This window comes from Lynx canadensis, chromosome D4 (genome assembly GCF_007474595.2).
Source record: "Lynx canadensis isolate LIC74 chromosome D4, mLynCan4.pri.v2, whole genome shotgun sequence".
Classification (NCBI taxonomy): domain Eukaryota; kingdom Metazoa; phylum Chordata; class Mammalia; order Carnivora; family Felidae; genus Lynx; species Lynx canadensis.
The window spans coordinates 52,600,305-52,614,331 of NC_044315.2; positions in this window are offsets into that span (position 1 = coordinate 52,600,305).

Sequence of the window (14,027 nt, forward strand, 5' to 3'; positions counted from 1 at the left end):
CTTTCTTGGTGGCATGCCAGAAGGACTTAATGCCTAGAATGACTGTATACACTGGTCCATCCTCCTTGAGAAGATAAAACAACTGCAAAGTTAATTTTATAGTAAATTATCCCTAAGATGGCATGGGATAAAATGCAAACTTCCTCTGCATTTTCCAAAATAAAACCTAGCATTCAAAGCCATCCTTTACTCCCAGGAGAAGCCTGACACTAAATGGAGCAGGCATTTACTTTGCTGATAGAGGTACTTTAACAGCACCATTTAAAAAGTACTGGATTAAGGGAGTATATTTCATTTTGTTATTTAATCTTTAAATATTTTTTGGAAAAAAAATTATTGATGTGACTTATCATAAGAATACTGCATAATATGGCTATAAACATAGAATTAGAAGTTTTTAAAAAACAATTTCAGTAGAACCACCAAAAGACTCAGGGGAAGAATAACATATTTCCTTTGAGACTGGATCATCTGCCACAGGGAAGGTTTTGGGTCTTTTCAAGGGTATGCATTTGATTTCAGTCTTAAAGATGTCCATCAAGCACCTCTACACAAAAGTAAGTTAAATAGTTTTTTTGCACAAACATGATTTTTCTGTTTATGCAACTCCTTTTAGAGGAATTAAATGTGATTCCCTTTATATAAAAAATGAAATGCAAATAGGGCTGCTTAGATATACCCTGTATCCCCTTACAAGGAAAACTAAGCTGAGTGATAAAAGAAAGAAGAGCTGATACACTCACACACACACACACACACACACACACACACACACTTTTTTTTAAGGACTGTTGGTTAATTCTCCTTACGTCTGCCCCAAGAATAGGTTTCTACCTTGTATCTAAGTATGTATGTTTTCTCTGATTTAATGTAGACTCAGGAAGAGGCTCAGAGAGATAGTGCCTTAAATATACTGGCAGCAAGAAAAAGTAAAAGCATTAAGTAGAATTTACTATAAAATATCAGAAACTATTTCTATTACTTTGTCTAATGCCACAAAGTTAAAGTAGATTTGTATTTTAATAGTAACAATAAATAAAAAGCATTCCATAGTTTAAAAGTTGAGTCAAAGTAATATAATATTAGATATTAGAATAAAAAATCCAATGCTATTTAAGAGGCCCTTCATTTTAAATTTTTTTTTTTCAACGTTTATTTATTTTTGGGACAGAGAGAGACAGAGCACGAATGGGGGAGGGGCAGAGAGAGAGGGAGACACAGAACCGGAAACAGGCTCCAGGCTCTGAGCCATCAGCCCAGAGCCCGATGCGGGGCTCGAACTCACGGACCGCGAGTTCGTGACCTGGCTGAAGTCGGACCCTTAACCGACTGCGCCACCCAGGCGCCCCAAGAGGCCCTTCATTTTAAAAGTCATAATTTGATAAATTATTCTGACTTTATGAATTTTATTAGTAACAAGTTTTCAAGCTAACAATTTATGAGTTTCATCACAGACATTCACTTTTGCTAATATCTGATGAATTATTACCAATGGAGCTAAGAACTAAGTTAAGCTTGCTCAACTATATACTTATACAGGAATATAGAAAAACAAACAGATCCTCCTCTTGAATACACTTATCTGCCATGCATATCATTGAGAAATACGCACACATTATAAGGAGTAGGTATACAAGAAATGATAGATTTAGTTTGAAATATTCTATATTCAAATTTGAGCTGTAGGTTGAGCCATACCCTTCTTAGTTGTGACTTGCTCAAATATAACAGAAATGCATACTGTTTAACTTATTCTTGTTTCATAAACATTTTTTGCTCTAAACTAGTTTCAAAATTCTTCTTAGTTTCACGTCAGGTCCAAGGAAATGAAAGAGATCTGATAGAGGATCTCTGCCACTGCTAATCTCCTTTGATTCCACAACTTTATCCATGGGTATCCATTCCTTGCTTCTCAGTAAATTTTCTACTTTATCCCTGGATTGTCACAATAGCAGTAATCAGAAAGCATTCATGTACTTATAAGTATCAGGAAAAGGATTAATATAAGCACAACCAGTCTGTGACCAATCCAAGTTCAACTGAATTGTGACAATATAAAGACAAAAGACAAGTTTATTTTCTGCATATGTGCCTATGATGGTGGGGAGAAAGGTAGAAGAAATAGGAATTTCTGGTTCTTTTTTCACTCATTATATCTTCATTAACGTTTTCTTTCCAACTGACACTATCTTCAGTGTCAGCACAGAGTGCAATGTATGCTAAAGATTTCTTCCAGCATGTGGAATAATCTCCATCTTTTCCAAACCAAACTCTAAGTCACCAGTTCTATAGCCACAAAACTTACCATCAGCTAACTGCAACACACGTGTTCTCCCTCTATTATTCTTGAGTAATAAAGATGAGTCAAAGTCCTCACTGACATTTATGCATGGAACTAGAATGCTTTCAAGAGTTGTTTATGAGCATATTTACTTTCCTAATTGTATTTGCTTGAGTGAATATCACGATTTACTTGCACACAAAGTCAGATCATCCACTGTAAATAATAGTGCCATACAAATGTGACTTAGGATTATTGTAATCAACAAGCACAGATCAAAATTGTTCTGAAGAGTTTGGAACAACTGATCAAAAACTGCTCAGTAAAACTCATAGACGATGCAAACGCACAATCAGAAATTAGCAATCTTTATGCAATAGAATAAAATTTTTCAATTTTTAATATTTTCCTTATTTGTTGAGACAGCATTCAGTGCAATAAGTGTAAAGGTCCATAAGCTCTCCAAAAACTGTGACATGATCTTAGTCATTTCTGTATCTTCAGTATGCCTCAGTGCAGAACATACGCATAATTCATCAATTTAAAATGCACATTCATGGGGTGCCTGGGTGGCTCAGTCAGTTAAGCATGTGACTCTTGCTTTTGGCTCAGGTCATGATCTCATGGTTCATTTTGTGCCCCGTGTCAGGCTCTTTGCTGACAGCACAGAGCCTGCTTAGTATTCTCGCTCTCTGCCCCTCCTCTGCTCACACTCTCTGTCAAAAATAAAAATAAATTAAAAAAAATGCACATTCTTGATAATTTAACATCTCTGAAACTGGAATGTATCTTACAATCAATGATAGTTTATCTTTTTTTTTTTTTCTCCTCAGTGGAACATACATATTAGTGCATCTTAAAATCAATGATACTTTTGATTCAATTGAACATATGGTAGTAGGTAATGACTAAAAGTTTATTGAACTTGAAAAGCAGCATATTATGGTGGAAAGATAGTTCTAGGATCCAGCTTAGAGATATATGGCAATATATGGACTGAAGCCATAGTGTTTGTGAAGAGAATGGATTTGAGCATAATAGTGGATATTTTTAGCAGAGGGGATGTGCTACTTTGACTTGGTAGAGGCAAAAAGAAAATGGAAATTTTGTTAATGGATAAAAGGACAGGCACATCTGCCTCACATGTAGAGTGGAGATTTGGAGAAATGAGGTGACATCAAATGCAGGGGAGGAGCAGAGATGATTAGGGAAGAGAACACATAACTCTTGGATATTTTAGTAAAGTGAAAGACAAGATCTTTCAACTGAGGATGCTGCCAGCTCTAGATACAGAGCTGCGAAAGGCTAGTGAATAATTTGGTTCTTCTTGGAGTGCTTGGGTGGCTCAGCCGGTTAAGTGTCTGATTCTTGATTTTGGCTCAGGTCATGATCTCACAGTTCATGAGATTGAGCCCCGTGTCAGGCTCTGTGCTGCCTGCTTAGAATTCTGTCTCACCCTCTCTCTGCCCCTCCCCCGCTTGCACGGGTACCTGAGCTCGCTCTCACCCTCTCACTCAAAATAAATAAATAAATTTAATAATAATAATGATAATGATAATGATAATAATAATTTGGTTCTTCTTATACATAAAAAAATGAGAAGCCTAAAGTAATGTTTTATGAGGTTCTTATCTAAATCACCTAGAGGAGAGGTACAGTCCTATAGCAAAAGGAGTTGAAAAGAGGCCTCTTCCATAGGTTCTTTATTTATAACATAGACAATTTCCTCTGGTCCAGTGTTTATACCCCATTCAATAAAACAAAATCCCTGAGATTGAAAGCACTATTGAAATATTTAAAGACCAGTCTCATGGCATGTTTTAAATGAATGAACATGCCTTAAATTTATCTGATCAAATTAATCTGGTCAAACCAAAAACCTTACTAGCAACTACCATTAGGAAGAAAGAATGGGAAGGAAAAATCTAGTTTTTATATTAAAAAGAGTTAAGTAAAAAAGGAAGAATGGACCTATTATAATTCCAAGTTAAATACCTTAGGCCATCCCAAGGGCAATTCTAAGTCTGAACTTAGATTGGATAAGACAAAAATAAATAAAAATAAAGGTAGAGTTTAAAATTCTCGGGGCGCCTGGGTGGCGCAGTCGGTTAAGCGTCCGACTTCAGCCAGGTCACGATCTCGCGGTCCGGGAGTTCGAGCCCCGCGTCAGGCTCTGGGCTGATGGCTCGGAGCCTGGAGCCTGTTTCCGATTCTGTGTCTCCCTCTCTCTCTGCCCCTCCCCCGTTCATGCTCTGTCTCTCTCTGTCCCAAAAAAAATAAATAAACGTTGAAAAAAAAAAATTAAAATTCTCTTTATATATGTAAATCCAAATTGTTATGTGTCAGAATTCTTATACATTATAATCCTGGCTTTTGGTCAGGTTGGCCAGGTAATAAATTATGTAGTTCTGTGTTCACATGGAAACATTTGCTTTATTACATTGGGTAGCAGCACTACTTATTAGAAAACCCAGCATCATAGGCTGAAAAAGTGCAACACTGCATTCTTGGTCTTGGGGGATTCTAGGATAGAAACCGTCTTGCTGTTTTTAATCATTCTCCCTGTTTCTGCCAGAGCCCAGGAGGGTTGGCCCCACTTCTGGGGAGAAGTAGAATTAACACCTTACATTGAGCAATTGCACTCTCCACAGAAACAGTTTCGTTTATGTTTTGGGGTCTTGAACCCATAATAATCAGATTATGAAAGAAATCCATCCCAATACCTATATGACTTTCTCTGAGACATTTCTTTTTAACATTTTTAATGTTTATTTTTGGGAGAGAGAGAGAGAGAGGCACAGAGAGGGAGACACCGAATCCAAAGCAGCCTCCAGGTTCCGAGCTGTCACGAAAGTGCATGATGCGGGGCTCCAACCCGTGAACCGTGAGGTCATGACCTAAGCCGAAGTTGGAGACTTAACCGAATGAGCCACCCAGGTGTCCCTCTCTAAGGCTTATTGTAATCCTTCTTCTTTTTTTTAATCCGAAAACATTCAAGATTCTTAAAGTGTCCAGTGGTGCTCTTGTAGTCTTTATTAACCGACACCTTTGGAAACCACATTTTGTGTGTCCCTTATTCTGCCTCCAGAAGAGGCAGAAGTGAAAAAGTGGAAGGCATGTTTGACCCATGATTGGGAGGTAGAAAGGCAGTTGTGTTAGCACAAGGGAGGGAATCTCTGGTGGTAGCAAATGTACCACAGATAGGGCTTATTATATTATTGATGCTATTTGCCCTGAGAAATAAAATCATAGTGTGGTTGATTTATAGGGGGGAAGGAAACCATTACAGAAATACAACTCCTGTAATAGGTTTAGTAAGAAAGGACAATGAGTGAAAATTTTAATAATTTGTGTCCTCAAATTGCACTTGCACAAAATAAGCAAGAAGAATCTGGTCTCGTGATGAGAGCAAAGAGCAGGCAGGAAAAGGGGTGGGTATGCACAGGCCGAGAATAGCCTGCTGGCCACAAGGGAGGTGTGGGAAAAGGAAGGAAGAAGGAAAAAAGATAAGAAACAAAGAATGTCAAGTAGGGTGATCTGAAGAGTCACTAAGCTTCATGCTCAAAGTCATGCAAAGCTGAGAAAGCAACTTTTCCCTCCAGCACTGAAAAGGTAGCATTGCATAGTGTATCCACCTGTTGTGCCATGTGGTCCTGAAGAATTCATATAGGAACCACAGGCTTTCCATTTAAGTCTTGGTCCCCAGAAATCACCAATTTTAAGAAAACAGCAATAATAATTTCAGAATTCACAGTAACCCATTCATACAATATAAATTCCATTAACAATTTTAGCTGTCCATTTGAGACAAATTGAAGCAATTTTTCACTGCGTTGGGTATTTTTTTTAAATGAATATTTTGCTTGTTTGTTTTCACTAATTTACTGGTAAATTTACTTGAAATGGTCAATCCAGCTCTATAATTATGCAAAGCTAATGGATTTCTTGGACTAAGTCATTAGATAATTATATTAGTTAATGTTCTTTTGGTTGCAAGCAATGAAAGTGGACTCTGTTGGCTCCAACAAAACAGAAACCTTAATGGCAAGACAGTGAAATCGTTTATGTCATCAAAAGAACAGTTGTGTAAACAAGTCTTACAAAGGGATTGAACCAGGCCAGCTTGAAATACTCTGGTCCTTTCCTCTAGACCGGAGCAGAGGCAAGCAAACTTTTTTTTTTTTTTTTCCGTTTTGTTTTTTTCAATCAAGAGCCAGATAGCAAACATTTTAGGCTTTGTGGGCCAGACAGTCCCTTTGCATTACTAGATGCTACCACTGTGGTGTGAAAGGAGCTACACACAACGCACAAATGAGTGAGCAGGGCTGTCCTCTAATAAATCTTTACAGATGTACACGGAAGTGTAAATATCATGGGATTGTCTTGTGCCATGAAATATTATTCTTCTTCTGACCTTTTTTCTCCAACCATTAAAAAAATGCAAAAACACAAAAATAGGCAGCCTGGACTGGCCTGGTAGACTTTGTCCACTTTTCCTCGAGGAGGCAGCCAAGAACTGTCAAGGACGTTCGATCTCTCTTTGTTCAAAGTTTAAAATTCTGGAAAAGAAAATCCTATTGTCTTATTTGAAGCTGGTTTTCTACTCTTAGATCGAATGTCCTCTGCCAGACGGGAAAGGCCACACAAGGCAGGCAGAGGCCCAGAGAGGAAGCTGACCTATCCTGGTTATCAGAGGCAATTATCACAAAACACTGGGCAGGGGATTGTTAAGAACTAGGCAGCCCCCTCTGCAAAAAACAAAAAACAAACAAAAAAAACCTACTACAATAACATTATTTCTTTTTCTTTGTCTTCAGAGTATTAACAAATGTAAGTCCTTAATAGATAGGAACTTGGTTAATCAGTGCATCCACACTTAAACTTTGTTTTGTCTCTACCTTTTCTTGTCTTTGAGATACAAAATAAATTCCCCAGGCGGGACACTAAGAGCCACTAAACATCAGTGCAACCTTGCTTTGATCTATCCCACATTCCATGAGATCTTATTCGAAAAAGTTTCAGAAGCTTAAAACACTTCAGCTGCTTAAAGATGTTTAAAGCTACTACCCTCATGAAAATACGTACTTTGTGAAGAATGATGTAGAGATCCTTCATAACCTCATCTCAACAGGAATGATTAATCTGACCTCAACAGACACTAATAATCTGCCACCTCCCCATACGCCCCCTGTCCCTCCTCTACTGGTCTCTAAACACATTGTACACAGCGTTGTGTCTTGCAGGACGTTCTATCTACAACATATTTTCTGCTTCTTTCCTTTCCTTAAGAACTCCTGTTTGGCATTCATTAAACCACACAGAGTTAATTGTGCTTTTAAAACACGGCTTTTCCTTAGTGTAGATATATCACATTTGCCTAATTTCTTTCAAATATTGAAGTACAACTAATAGTTTAGGCTTTTATTATTTGTTTCCCCTTTGGTCTCTCCCATCATATACATTTTGATTAAGTGCAAGATGCTCTAAGTTTTCCCACACTGTGCCATCTGCATACCCTCTGCCCTCTCTCTTAACCCAAAGTTACATATCCCATAAATCTTTATTGACAATACTAGAGTTATATTTGAACTACCTAAAAATAAGAAATGGGAGGTTTTTCTCCTACCTGCATGCATTATGTTTAAAATAGCTTTGGGGAAATGACCTTATTTTTTATAGCCTATTAGAATAGGCATAATTCTCAAATGGCCTTCAAGATTCCCACCTACTAATGTAAACATACCTGCTTTATCCCAACCCTTCTTCAAGTGTGAGCTTGACCTATGAATATGGTGGGCTATAACTCTCACAAAACAAGAAATGTTTTTGAACATTTATGTTCATGACATGAAACAAGAAATTTTGCAGATGTAGTTAATCCTAATTAGGTGGCTCTGATTTAATAAAAAGTGATATTATCCTGGTGGGCATGACCTAATCAGGTGAGCCCTTTAAAAAAGGGAGAGATTTCAGAGAAATGCTCTTGTGCTGGCCTTGAAGCAATGAATGGATAAGTAAACATAATAAACAAACAAACAAACAAATAAATAAATATTTCACACAATGGAATATTGTTCAGCCATAAGAAAGAGGGAAATACTGCCATTTGCAACCATATGAATGAAACTAGAGGACATTATGTTAAATGAAATAAGTCAGACAGAGAAGGACCAATATTGTATGATCTCACTTATATGTGGAACTTTAAGAGAAAGAAAAAGAATGTCAAACTCATAGACACAAAGTAGAATGGCAGTTACAGGGGCTGGGGGTGTTGAGGGGAGAAATAAGAAGACATTGGTCAAGGGTACGACCTATCAGTTATGCGATGAGTAAATTCTAGATGAGTAAATTCTAATGTACAGCATGGTGACTACAGTTAACAATATTGTATTACATACTTTAAAATGTGTTAAGAGAGCAGGTATTAAGTGTTCTCATCACACACATACACAAAGATAACTATGTGAAATAAAAGGTGCATTAATTAACTTGGTTGTGGTAATCATTTCACCATGTATATTAAATTATAGTGAACACTTTAAATATATACAATTTTCAATAAATCTGGGAAGGGGGGAAATGATGGAAGATGAGACAAATTTCTGTTTTGTAAAAGGACCTATGGATGGGACCAGGTGGAAGCAAACAGATGGAGACAAATTGTGTCCCAAGGAGCTATACTAAAGAATTACAAACAGGAGCTTCAACTGCATCTGACTTAGCATGATTTTGATGATGATGAGATTTTGGACTTTGAAGTGCTGATATCTAGATTTGATTCTGGATTCTGAGTGGAAGCTATGATGAAATTTAGATTTAGATTATGAGGTTTTGAACTTCAAGCCAATACTGTGATGGGATGAGATTCATCCTTTATGGGTGGATGGATTTTGCATTTGGGAAATATGTGAATCTTTGGGGGCCAGAGGGCAGATTGTAATGGCCGAAATTCTAATATAGCTCCCAAGACTCCTGCCATTGATTGCATATATTTGGTATCATCCCCTTCCGTTGAGTGTGAACAGAACCTGTGTGTCTGATGAAATATTGTTCTTATGATTAGCTTACTTCATCACAGTGATGTAAAGGCATTTTCACATAATTCAGATCTCTAATTCATTGACTTTGAAAGAGATTATCTTTGTTGGGGCTGACCTAATCAGGTGAGTTTTTAAAGAGGAACCCTCTTGCTGACCTGAAAGAAAGGAAATAAGCATGTGGTGAACTGCCTATGGGAAGAGTCACCTGGCTAGAATCTGACGGTTGACTCTAGGAGTTGAAGGTGCTTCTAGCTGACAGCTAGAAAGAAAAAGGGAACATCAAACCCATAGCAGCAGGGACTGAATTCTGCCAATAACCACATGAGCTTGGAAGAGAACCCTAATGACCAAAAAGGAATGGAAATCCAGCAATCATCTGGGGTTAAGCCTGGAGAGATCTGAGCAGAATATTTAGCTAACCAGTACCTGAACTTCTGACCTACAGAAACTGTGAGATATAAATGGATGTTGTGTTAAACACTTAAGTTTGTGATGATTTGTTACACAGCAATAGAAAGCTAGTACAACTGCATTATGATTATTAGTCTCAGTTCCCAGATGCTAGCTAGCCTGGTGTGACTGTGACTGTATTTTATACTCTGTATCCAATTATAAGTCTTCCAAAGAAAATTTAGTACATATTTGCATAATTCTCTCATGAGTAAATTAACTACATTGTTTCTCTTACCCTTCCTTTATAGGAAAGCTCAAGTGTTTCTATATTCATTGTCTGTTCATTGTTTCTATCCTTGTACTGAAATTAGTATTATTTTTCATTTGTTTTTAAGTCTTTTTTTCTTTACAATTTGATAAATGTTTATGCTTGCTTAACTGCTAATCCAAAAAAAAAAAACAAAAAACAAAAAACATTATTAGAACTTTCGTTTGTATATGAGGCTATTTTATGTCCCTGTTGTATAAAGCAACTAACTACATTCCCTCAGCAGGAAAAAGATCCAGAAACACAGCCAATTCTGATTTCATTAAACACTTGTCCTCAATTAGTTTCCTTCAGTAGCTTGAAATCACATGAACTGTTCATGAGTTTATTTCACCAATTATTGCTTCAGCCAAGAGACAGGAACTAATATTCCCAAGATCTAATTTTTTTAGGAATTATTATTTTTAATATCAAAAAAGTCTCAGGGCGCCAGGGTGGCTCAGACTGTTAAGTGACCAAGGCATGATTTTGGCTCAGGTCATGATCTCACTGTTTGCAAGATTGAACCCCCCCTCAGGCTCTGCAGCATTGACAACAAGGAGCCTGCTTGGGATTTTCTCCCTCTCTCTCTCTCTCTCTGTCTTTCTCTCTCTTCACTCTCATGAGTGCATTTGCTTGCTCTCTCTTGCTCTCTGAAAATAAAGAAATAAATGTTTTTTTTAAGTCTCAAAATTTAAATGTATAAAATAATACATTAAGAAATTAATCACAAAATAATACGTGAAGTAGAATAAACTAACTAGTTATGAACCATCCTTTCTTAAATTTTAAATAAAGCTATTCCTAAAATATCTATTGATAATGTAAATATATAAAGAGCACTTTAAATGGAATTATACATGATTTTTAAGGGAACATATAATTTGAATTCTCTTAAAAATCAATCATATGCATTAAAGTAGTTATGGTTGAGAGAGAAAGACTGAAAAAATTTAAGCTTGATAGCATCTTCCTGAAAGTAGAAGGAACACAGTTCCAGTGGTCATCAATGTTAGTAAAACCTGAATTTCTCAAGGTGGCATGGATGGTGAAGAGAATGCAAAAAGTTCGGAACATTTTCTGATTGGTGTGGTGAAACCATATAAGGAGATATTATTAATTAAGGCACAGAATTCTTCTAATGTCCAACAAGTTTCATGGTGAATCCCATCAATAATGGTAGACTTGCGCAGCACCTGGGTGGCGAAATCGGTTGAGCGTCCGACTTTAGTTCGGGTCATGATCTCATGGTTCTTGAGTTCGGGCCCGGTATTGGAATCCATGCTGACAGCACAGAGCCTGGAACCTGCTTCAGATTCTGTGTCTCCTTCACTCTCTGCCCCTCCCCTGCTCACATTCTGTCTCTCTCTCTTGCTCAAAAATAAATTAAAAAAAAAATTAAAAAAATAAAAAATAATAAGGGCAGCCTTGTTTTCCTAAACAAGTCAAATGAGAGCTTTCTCATCCCTCAGTATGCTAGGATCCCTCAATTGCTTTTGCTTTTACTTTGCTCCTGGATTTCAAGTCCCATTTTTGATCATAACAGTTTGAATCTACTCTCCTACTCTCATCCCCAGCAGTGTGGCACTATGTGAAATGTTAGTCTGATCTAAGATATCATTGGGTGTGGATTCTGGTCTCATCTGTAGGCTATCAAAGGCAACCTGACTGGGTCTCAAAGTTTATGTATGTATGTATGTATGTATGTATGTTAATTTTTATTTTTAAGAAAGAGAGCATGAGCAGGGGACAGGCAGAGAGAGAGAGGGAGATACAGAATCTGAAATAGGCTCCAGGCTCTGGACTGTTAGCACAGAGCCCAAAACAGGGCTTGAAACCACAAACCATGAGATCGTGACCTGAGCTGAAGTCAGATGCTTAACCAACTGAGCCACCCAGGTGCCCCCTCAAAGTCTGTTTCTGAACTGTTCCCTCAGCAGCCTGTGTCCTTGCCAGATCCCAGTCCTTACTCTTGGCTTCCATGATGCTGGTGTGTCACCCCAGGCACACTTTTCATCATTTTCTCCATGGACTGCTAACACAAGCTGCTGTCTATAGAAAAAAATGATTATGGGAACTCAGAGGAAATTTTAAATACTAAAGAAATACTAGAACCAAATTACAAGCTTCCTCCTTTCCCTCAGGTCAATTTTCCTTTCAACAATTCTCCATTATGATTTTCCTTTTCTAGGTAAGACTTTATGTCCCTGATCTATTTCTCATTTTTAACCCGAACAATTTACTTTTTCAGTCTCTGTCTTCTGTTTGCATCCTACTCTCAAGCCACTTAAGTGACTTTATAAAACACTAATGGGTGTTAGCTTCCAGTGTATAAAAACTTGTTCAAATCATACCCTGAAGCCTTCACATATCACCACAAAAAAATACCAATCAAGCTTTTTTTTTCCAAAACATCAAAGCCAGCTGCCTCTGAAATAAATCCAGTCCCCATACCTAGAATATGTAAGCTCTAAATATTATTTGTTCTTTCTCTTAGATCACTATTATCATTGGACCTGGTGTTACTATTACTGCTGCTCTTACAACTATTATCACAATTGCCACCACCACCTGTTAGTAGTTATCATTGCTATTAATAGGTAGCAGTTCATTTTTACGCTTCATTCTACATCAAAACCTAGTGTTCTCTTGTCCTCAGCTATTTATCATTAACATCTGTAACCTCTAAAATGGCTCCCTATCTCTTGGTATTCACCACATTGTTAATCCCTTCTCTTACTTGTGGGTTCTACTGGTGAATCACTTCTAAAAATAAAATAGGGCAAAACCACTTTCAAGACCAGGTTACAAAAAGACTCTGGCTTCTGTCTTGCTTGCCCTCTCTTGCTCCTCTGACATATTGTGAGTTGCCCTATGGAGAAACCACACGGGAGGAGACTGATGCAGGCCTCTAGCCAGAAGCCAGCGAGAGCATTCGGTCACAGGCCAACAGCCATCATGGAACTGATTCCTGCCACCAACCATGTCATTGGACTTGGATGCAAATCATACCACAGTTGAGGCTTGAGATGATTACATCCGTAGGTTACACCTGAATTGCAGCCTTGGAGAAATTCTGAGTCAGACGACCCAGCTACATAGCATGTAGGTTTCTGAACCACAGAAGCTCCATTGGCTTAACCTGATATGTTCTAGGATATTTTGCTATGCAGCAATAGATAACCAATAAATTACTTTCCATAACTGAGTTTCTTGTCCCTTTCATGGTTCTGTAACTCCTTTCACATGTGACAGACTGAAAAAAAATGGAGTAAAGAGATATGAAAAGATAAAAAATGGGAGTGTATAGTTTGTTCCTTAAATCTGAAAGGGATTTGAATCATGTTGAATCAGATGAGTTTTACCAATAGTTAGTCCTCTGATGTGCTTTAGAAGACTGGTGCCTTGGTCAGCACTCTGACACTTGAGTTACAGACTTGTGGAGCACCCAGTTTCCGAAGTCCCACATGTCCTGGTGACCATATGCTCTTTCTCTCCTCAGGGAACTAGATTTTGAAAGACCTGGAGTTTCTAGCTCTCCAATCACCATCTCTCTCCACTTTTATGCTTTCAATCATCTCCGCATTAGATTTTAGGAGTGATTCACATGATATAGAAAGGAAAAGGGACCTTCAATTGATCTGGTTTCCCCAGGTTACCACACCATCTGCTTCTAGTCAACCTAGAATGTTGGTCACTAGAGGATGTAAAACTTCTCTTTCTGATGAAAACTCCCAGGAATATGACTGACCGTTGGTGCTGTTTGAGGCAGAAACTCCCCGCTGCTTTTCATGATGACTTTTATTTCTTCCCTCAGGTCCTGGATGCTTTCACATCAGTCTCTTCTTTCATTACACATCTCAATATTTCTCTTTAAGCACTACTGAACAGTTGCTCCTATGTGTCAAATCTAAGATTACCAAACTTTCTCTGTTATACAGTCTGATTCTGTAGAATCTGTATGTTTGACAAGTATTTCAGGTGACTTTTGTCCACAAGGAAG